The sequence below is a fragment of the Colius striatus genome, chromosome 6, assembly GCF_028858725.1.
Source record: "Colius striatus isolate bColStr4 chromosome 6, bColStr4.1.hap1, whole genome shotgun sequence".
Lineage (NCBI taxonomy): Eukaryota > Metazoa > Chordata > Aves > Coliiformes > Coliidae > Colius > Colius striatus.
This window is the reverse complement of record NC_084764.1, coordinates 34,810,143-34,819,977: the sequence shown is the minus strand read 5'-3', so window position 1 is coordinate 34,819,977 and position 9,835 is coordinate 34,810,143.

Genomic DNA, 9,835 nt, shown 5'->3' with positions numbered 1-9,835 from the left:
GTGTCCTGCACGGCCCCGGCCCCAGCCCCTGCACCTCCCAACCCCCCCGGCCCGGCCTCGTGTCACACACAGAAATACAGTCACACAGCGCCTGCCTTGCCGCAGAGGCTAAATAAAGCAGCAGGAAGAGTTCTGGAATACCAGCAAGGCGATGTATAAACATGTACGTGGATGGCATGTATGCTAATGCTGTTATACAGCCGGGGCTCATATCCACAGGAGATGCTCTCAGGGCCTGGAGGAGACTCGCTGGGAAAAGAGCTCGGAAAGATGGACTTTAGCCAGTGTCCTGTCTGCCTCTCCTCTGTGTGAAAGGAAAAGCCCAAAGATTCCGGTGACATTTCTCTGTAACAATCCTGGAATGAATCTTAAAGTCCCAAGAAGCGGAAACACAGATGGAAAATGTCAGGAATGGAACTCGGTTGGGTTGGGGTTTTCTTGGACAAGGTTTCACTGAGCTAATTGCATTGCTAGGCGTATCTCAAAACAACACCACAAAAAGGTGTTGTGGTTATGACTGAAAATATCATTCCCATAAACTATACAGATCTCTCTTTTTTTCTCACACTAGATGTATTTATATGAAGAGGATGGGAAATAGCAGCTGTTCACTGCATTGTCACCACTCGCTTCCACCCCAGCATTTCAATAACAGCATTGTTACCGGCAGGGATGGCCCCACGGACGTGTTGAGCTCTCTTATCTCACACATAGTTTCCCTGTGATTTTGCTAATGGCAGAAAAAATGAAAGCAAAGCAACAGAGTAACAACTCAATCCATCCGGGGCTCAGCATCTCCTTTCCCTTTCCCAAGGACTGTCACTCCTGTGGGGATCATTTGCAAATCCCCCAGGGTTGTGCTAACCCATAGCCTGCTGCTGTCCTAGCAGGACATCCTAAAATCACCTGGGTAGGTGCTGAGCACGATCTTTAGGGTGTCTCGCTATGAAAACTCACTCTGGGCCAGAAGCACAGGGAGCTCAGCACCTGCCCACAATGTGTGGGTTTTGAGAGGGTGGCCAGCAAGCCCTGTGGGTGACATTTGGGGACAGGGGTGTCACTGCTGTCCGGTGATGCCTGGCATCAGGATTAGAAGTTCTCTCCTGGAGCAGACACAAATCCCAGCTGCTGTAAATGGGCTGTGCTCAGGCTGAAGATGGTTTCTCAGCCCATAAGAGGAAGAAAATAAATAAAGCAAGCCCGGTGCAGAGCCACAGCAGCCAGCACATCACTATCAACTCCAGCAAGGAGAAGGACCTTGCTCTGTTTCTGGCATTTCATGGGGCATTTACAAGGAAGCTCTTCCTCCCTTGCTCCCCATCCAGGCTGGAGCAGATGCATCCATCACCCTCCCCAGCACAGGAGTGACTGGGATGGAGGGAGCCGACCTGTGTGCCAGGGAGCAGATTCTTCCTGTGGCATTTTCTGGGCTCCTCAGTAGAATGCCAGCTGACTTTGGGCCAGAAACATCCACTTCAGAGACATAATCAATCCTTCACTTTGAGTTTATGATTAAATGCCTGGGCACACATTGGGATCCCTCCTCAGGGTTTTTGCCTCCATTCTGACCCACTTTCCAACTTGCCTGGGTGACACAGTGACCTGCTGACAGCCCCAGCTCCATCCATCCATCCATCCATCCATCCATCCCAGTTGAACAGCCAACAAGCTGGCAAAGCCAGTACTCAGTATGGAGGAGACAGCCTTGGATGATGCTAAACATCTCCAGATGGCCCCAGGGAAACAAGGAGCTTCCTGGGTGAGTGGTCTTGGGACACCTCACTCAGTATCTAGCTGGTGGCCCTTCGAGCATGCAGCGTGGCCAACAGTGGCACATGGCTATTGGTGCCAGAGCGGGAATGCCAACCATGCAGAACCACTTCCATCCATTCACCAGGGAGCCAGGGATGTTCACAGAGGGGGTGGTGTTGTCAGGTTTTGGCTAGGGGGTGTGTGTGTTACTGTATTTAACTGGAATCTCCAATCTCCCTCTCTTATTTACCCTGCTATCTTCTCTCTTTCCCTCAGAAGTCAGCAAGGATGAAAGGTGCTGGAGCGTGTCCAGAGCTGGTCAGCAGAGCTAGGGAAGGGGCTGGAGCACAAGTCTGAGGAGGAGCAGCTGAAGAAGCTGGAGGTGTTCAGCCTGGAGAAGGGGAGGCTGAGGGGAGACATGAGCACTCTCTGCTACTCCCTAACAGGAGGTTGTGGTGAGTTAAGGGTTGGTCTCTTCTCCCAAGTAGTTAATGACAGGACAAGAGGAAATGGGCTCAAGTTGCCCCAGGGCAGGTTTAGATTGGAGCTGAGGAAGAACTTCTTCCCTGAGAGGGTTGTCAGCCCCTGTGCCAGGCTACCCAGGGAGGTGGGGGAGTCCCCATCCCTGGAGCTATTGCACAGCCATGGAGCTGAGGTGCTGAGGGCCATGGGTTAGTGGTGGGCTGGGCAGGGTGAGGGGAGGGCTTGGACTCCATGAGCTTAAAAGTCTTTTCCAACTGAAACAATTCTACAATCCTACTAAAATAAAAAGGGCATTTGTGAAATTTGTGAGGGCTAAGCCAAACAAGGCCAGAAAGAGAGAAAATCCAGCCTGAATACACAAGTATTGGAAGCATCAGGAAAATGTAAGTGTGCATTCTGCCTGGGAGGCAGTCCCTGCTCGCTGCTCCACTGGGACTGCTGATATGGGACATTCTGCTCATCTACCCCGCAGTATTTCTAGCTGCCTACAACTCAAGACCCTCTTTAACATCAAGTTGCAGCAACCTGATGTGATTAGAGTCTGTGCGATACCTGGGGGTGGGTGGATGGATGGACAGGTGGATGGATGGATGGATGGATGGAATGATGGGAAGCTGGGATCACATGCACCAGCTAGACCCAGCTCCTCACCCAACCCAGGACCCTGAGCTGGATTTTATTACCAAGTGATTGGTAAACCTGGGGTGAGAGGGGCAGGGACTTTCTGCAGGGCAGGTCTGGCTTTTCTGCAGCCCCCTCGGCCCATGGCACAGCAAAACACAGGTCACACTCACCATTTCTGCAACCCCCACATAGAAAAAGCTGTGCCTTCTCTCCCATCCCCACTTCCCCATCCATCCTCTCTTTTGGGGCCCTAAAGGGATTTTTTGAGACTCTGGGCCTAGGGGTCATTCCCAGGGGTTGCTTTCATCCTGCCAGAGCTGCTGAAATGTGTTGTGAAGCAGGAAAGGCATCAGCCAGAGGGGAGGGGCAGACGGAGAGGAAAGAGCACCGAAGCAGGGGAATATTTTTAGCCTGCCTGTATGCCTTCCCTCAATGAGCTTCAGAGCCACTCAGCTGACTTCAATCACATCTGAGGGATGGGCAGACATCTCAGGGCAGTTCCAGTCCCCCAAAACGGCAGAAAAACCCCAGTGAGGGCCCCCTGGGGGGGACAGCAGCAGTCGCAATGCTATGAGCCATCAGAGAATCCACACGAGTGTGGTGGGGCAGGAGGAACGCTGCTCTGTGGCTTTGTCTGCTGAAAAAATAATTGTAATTTATGCAATTTAGGTGCAGAAAGTCTGCAGGGACCCAGGCCACCCATCAGGATCCTGCAGAGGAGGGAGGCACAGGGAGTGCATCCTAGTCCTGGCAGTCTGGTGGTCCAGTTCCCTGCTCGTCACTCACTGGCACACAAGTGCTTTCCATCCCAGCCCTTGGCCGGTGGCTTTTGATGGTGAGCTTGCAGAAGCCAGCCAATGTCTCTTTCTGCAAGGCAAACTCTGGCAATGGAGTTACAAAGCTGCTCTGGGAGCAGAGGGGAGGGGAAAGCATTGCTCTGGGATAAAGTTGGGATAAGGGGTCAGCGCTGAGTGGGGTGGTGGAGTGGGGAGCTTGTGCTCTGTCCCTGTGTACACTGCAGCTACATCAGGAATGATTTGTGCAGAGGGGTCACAGACTCGCAGTCATGCCTCCCATTTGCAACTGGGGGAACTGGAGATTATCTAATGCATTTCCTCTGCTGGAGTGTCTGCAGCTGCACCCTTGTGCCCTATGCTGATGGCTGGATCGGGCTCTTGCCATAAATCCATTTAAACCAGACACAACTCAGAATCACTTTGGTTGGAAAAGCCCTTTAAGCTCATGGAGTCCAACACCTACCCTCATACTGCCAAGCCCACCAGTAACCCATGGCTCTCACGGACCTCAGCTCCACAGCTTTGCAATAGTTCCAGGGATGGAAACTCATCACGGAATCACAGAATCACAGAATCGTAGGGTTAGAAGAGACCTTTAGAAATCATCTAGTCCAACCTCCCTGACAAAGCAGGTCCACCTAGATGAGGTCACATAGGAACGTGTCCAGCCAGGTTTTGAAGACCTCCCAAGGTGGAGCCTCCACACCCTCCCTGGGCAGCCTGGGCCAGGGCTCCCTCACCTCAACAGCAGAATCAGTCTTTCTTTTGTTTAAATGGAACTTTTTGTGTTCCAGCTTCATCCCATTACCCCTTGTCCTGTCACTAGATACAATATAAAAAAGGGATGTCCCAACCTCCTGACACCCACCATTTATGTATTATAAATATTAACGAGATCCCCCCTCAGCCTTCTCTTCTCCAGGCTGAACAGCCCCAGTTCCTGCAGCCTTTCCTCATAAGGAAGACGTTCCAGTTCTCTCAGCATCTTGATGGCCCTGTGCTGGCCTCTCTCCAGCAGTTCTCTGTCCCTCTTGAGCTGGGGAGCCCAGCACTGGACACAGTACTCCAGATGAGGCCTCACCAGGGCAGAGTAGAGAGGGAGCAGAACCTCCCTTGACCTGCTGCCCACACTCTTCTTGATGACTCTCCCAATATCCCTGGGCAAGGAGGACACTCCAGTGCAGGAGGACACGACAGGTCGTGTTGCATGGGGCAGTGTGAACTCATCATCACCTCCATCCCCAGAGCCATGCCTTGGGCTGCCCTGAAGATGCTTTTCTTTGCACAGCATGCTTTAAACCATCCTACCTGTTGCCAGCACAGGTTCTAGGCGTTCTTTGCAAGGTGGATGATGCTGTTTGTATCCCCAGGGAGGGTGGGCAGCCAGAGGTGCAGCTGGGCACCTTTTTGCCAGGGAAGCAGGACTCTGGCCTCTTCCTTTGTAAATACACAGGATTGCAGCAGTGAAAAGCCAGCCCAGGCCACCCATCCCCTTTCCCCTTTCTCAGCCCCAGGGACAAAGCACCTTGTGGAGCCTGAGGCAGCCAGGAGCTTGGCTGTGGCCCGATGTATCTGTCACGCATCTATCAATGATTTACTGCCACTGTGAAGTGCTGTTTGTGCTGCCGGGGTTTTCCAGCAGCCCCAGCCAAGGTCAGAGCTCCACTGGGAGGGGGGACACACAAACACTGAGGGGGAGAGGGGCTGGAAGCCTGCACAGTGTTGATGGGCATGAGGCAGGGGCAAAGCAGAGCCCCTTCATACCCCAGCAGCACAATGGACTCATCCTGAGCATCCTTCCTCCTGCTATGCTCGAGGGCTCTGGGGCAGCTGGGGACATCCACCTAATGCCAAGGAAGGTTTAGATTGGAGCTGAGGAAGAACTTTTTCCCTGAGAGGGTTGTCAGCCCCTGTGCCAGGCTGCCCAGGGAGGTGGGGGAGTCCCCATCCCTGGAGCTATTGCACAGCCGTGGAGCTGAGGTGCTGAGGGCCATGGGTTAGTGGTGGGCTGAGCAGGGTGAGGGTAGAGCTTGGACTTCATGAGCTTAAAGGGCTCTTCCAACCAAAATGATTCTGTGATTCTATGATTCTAACCCTGCTGTTACAGCCCAAGAGTTTACGGGGTCAGCACAACTAGGCCTGGCAGGGGCTCTGTGTCACGGGAGGGGGTAAATCTCCCCCTTTAGAGATACTGTCTGTCAGAGCCAGGGCTGGGAACTGCTCCCTAACAGGGTCACTGACACAGCGGCCACCACAGCCTCAACCCCCGCTGTGAGTGCACTGAGGGGCTGGGGCTGGACCCTACCAGGGCAGGGTTTGTGCAGTCTCTCTGCTCTTTGAAACAGCCGTGGCATCCTTTAAATGCCTGACCAAATGTAAATTGATTTTTGAGAAATGGACTGAGCCAGCCCCGTGAGGATCCATAGCTTGGCTAATATTTATCGAATGGGCTCCCACAAAGAGCCTGTTAACCCTTTTGTATTTAACTCGTGGCACACAGGACCCAGCCTGCTGCAGCCAAGCTCCCTGGGCAACCTCACTGGGGTCTCCACAGCCCTGTGTCACTTTCCTCTCAGGAGCACCACCTTTTTTCTGCCCCCTGTACTTAGTGCCTCTCCTCCCTTCTGCCTCATTCCATCCCACCCTGACCTGCACACCAAAGAGCCCCTCCCTCTGCTTCATCACCCTCTGGGGGTAGAAAGGCCATTTTGGGGGCTGGATGGTGAACCAGAGCAGGGCACCAGCTCAGAAACACCCACTGGCTTTGGCTGAGCTGCATCCTGGCACGGTTGCCTGGGATATCTCACCAGAGAAATGTCACCCCAAATACACCAGAATCTCATGGGGAAGGCTAGAGGAGGGCACCGTGTCTGGTCCCCTTGCCTGGGAAAGACTTAAAACCCCATGGCTGTAGGCACCCATTGCAAATATCTCACCACTGCTGCAGCAAATTCTTTATGTATCTGTGTATTTACTTGTTTAGCTGTGAGTTTGTGTTGGAGGCTCAGGAGTGTCCTTGTGCAAAGGGAGCAAAGGCAGGGGAGGGGTTGCACAACCACAGTGCATTATTTCAGTGTATTTATGTGCTGAGGCAGTGCTTTGGGTTTCTCCTTTTGCAGGGAATGCAGGTGTACGTATGCATATAGATTTGTATATACATATGGGTATATGGTCGAGGGAGGTTCTCCTTCCTCTCTACTCTGCCCTGGTGAGCCCTGTGTCCAGTTCTGGGCTCCCCAGCTCAAGGGAGACAAGGAACTGCTGGAGACAGGCCAGCACAGGGCTACCAGGGGACTGGAACATCTCTGTGAGGAGGAAATGCTGTGAGACCTGGGGCTGTTCAGCCTGGAGAAGAGAACGCTGAGGGAGGAACTCATTGACACAAGTACATAAAGGTGTCAGGAAGATGAGGCAACACTCCTTCCTGTTGTGTTCAGCAACAGGACAAGGGATAGTGGGATGAAGCTGGAACACAAAAAGTTCCATTTAAACATAAGAAAGAACTATTTTACTGTTGAGGTGAGGGAGCCCTGGCCCAGGCTGCCCAGGGAGGGTGTGGAGGCTTCTTTCTGGAGGTTTCCAAACCCACCTGGCCACGTCGCTATGCCCCCCGATGGAGGGGAACCTGCTTTGGCAGGGGATTGGGCTGGATGAGCTCTGCAGGGCCCTTCCCAGCCCCACCATTCTGGGATTCCATGGTTCTATGACATACGTATGCACACGTATATGGGTATATATAAAAAAAGCACAGGGAATTCAGTTTTACCCCAGTGCCTGCAGCTGCCCTCTGCCCTGCCCACGCCATGCCTGTGCTGCTCTATTTTGCAGGCAGCTGATGCCAACGTACTGGAACTCCTGTCCTCACTAGCTGAGCTCTCCCAGTCCATGGGCTCCCCAAGCCCCACCTTTGGGCTACCTCCCTCCAGCACAAAGGGAGTGCAATGCAGAGGCTCTCTACCCCATCAGAGGTGAGTGGAGTGGCTAGAGGACAGTGGCCTCATTTTTCCAGTTACCAGCTGCCAAATCTCTCAGTGTGACGCTGCTGCCAGACCATTGACCAGCATGAAAGCAGAGGGTGCCTGAAATCATAGCAGCCTTTCCAGCACCCACCACCCTCCCTCCCTTCTCCATCGCAGAGAAATGCCGGGTTGTTTTGGTTTTAAGGGCAATTTTCAGTGCAAACCTTTCCCAGACGTCCATTTCCCGGGGAAGCAGCAGCTGTGCAGGCTCGCTGGGCCACATTTCCCCCTGCTTCACCAGCTCACACATGCTGGCTCCCAATTAATCACACAAAGGAAAGAACGTGTTTAAACGGTGAGTCAGGCGCAGACACAGCCCTGCGTCAAAGTGAGCAATCCCAGCAATCCACCCAGGGTGGTTACTCTGCCCTGAAGAGCGTGTACTGCTTGGGAAGCCTGTGAGACCCCCGCTGCAGTAAGGCATGGGGAAGCAGGAGAGGCAGGGCAGGAAGGCAGGGCTGCCTCTCAGGCACCAACCAATTTAAACTTGCTGGAACGTACAGCTCTGAAAGGACATCATCTCCCCTTCCACTGGGGATGTGCAGGGTACCAGGATGAGTTGGGGGGACATTGAGGCCAGGCTGGGCTCAGGGATTTGCCGAGGACCAGCCTGATAAGGAAGATGGGGTGGTTTCATCCTGGATTTCTCCAGCTCTGGCTGATGTGGATGAGAGGCCCCAGTGTGAATGCAGTGCCCAAGCCATCCTCCATTGGGTGCTGTGGGTGCCCTGGCATCTTGCAGATCATAGAATCATAGAGTGGTGGGGGTGGGAAGGGCCCTGCAGAGCTCATCCAGCCCAACCCCCTGCTAAAGCAGCTTCCCCTCCATCAGGGGGCACAGGAACGTGTCCAGGCGGGTTTGGAAACCTCCCAAGAAGGAGCCTCCACACCCTCCCTGGGCAGCCTGGGCCAGGGCTCCCTCACCTCAACAACAAAGAAGCTTTTTCTTGAGTTTAAGTGAAACTTTCTGTTCCAGCTTGTGTCTGTTACCGTTTGTCCTGTCACTCGACACTGCAGAAAGAAGGGTCATTCCATTCTCTCTACATCTACCCTTTAGGTACTTATCAGTGTTCATAAGGTTCCCCCTCAGACTGATCTTCTCCACACTAAACAACCCCAGGTCTCACAGCCTTTCCTCCTTGTAGAGATGCTCCAGTCCCCTGATCACCTTGGTAGCCCTGTGCTGGCCTCTCTGCGGCAGTTCCCTGTCTCTCTTGAGCTGAGGAGCCCAGAACCGGACACAGGACTCCAGATGAGGCCTCACCAGGAGTAGACCCAATGCCGACCCCAGCCCAAGGGAGGGTGTCATTGGTGCAAGCCCTCATCAGCAAAACCCTGTCTTGCATGCTTAGATTTTCATGACACCCTAAACAATTCCCCAGGGGGTTTTAGGGGTGCTGCACACGCTGGGTTCCTGCTGCAAACACCACATGGCAGCGGCAGGAGCGTCACCGTGTGCTCTCCACTTCCCAAACCCAAGCTGTTTATGAGCTATATGAGCACAATAAAGCAAAAGCAGCTGTGGCTACTACCTCCTTTATGTGATTTTATTTTTTTTATTAAACTTCCCCCCTCACTCTGACTTTTTATGATCCAGCTACAAAGCCCTGGGAAATAAAGGTTTGGAGAAAAACACTGCCACCCGCTAAGGCAGGGGCATGGAACGCAATGCCCTGACTGTCATCCATCCAGGAGCTGGAGGCAGGGACTGGGATGATGGGGGTTTGCACAATCAGCTGTTTTTCTTTAAGAAAATGCTAAAAATAAAGTGCCTGGAAGCAGGCAATGGGCAGCGGGGGAGAAATCCCAGGTGTTTCTTGTTTGGCCCTGCCATGGTTGGTGTTTGCACAGTGCTGCCTGGGACAGCATTTCTTTGCCCAAGATTTTACCCAAACAAAGGCAAAAGGAGTGAAGGATTCTGTGGGCATCCCAGGAAAGGAAATGGTACTGTCACCCCCCCGAAACTCTGCTTTCAGCACCGTTGCAGGCTCTGATTGCTTTGTCAGCACTTGCTGTATTTAGGATTAGTGTATTTTAGCTCTTTTAGGCTTTTGAAGAAGTCACATTCAGCTTCAGAGTTTTGAGCAGGAGGGGAAAGCAGAGAGTTAATATTAGAACATCACCACATCCCTGAGATCAGGGGAACCCTCAGGGAGTGAC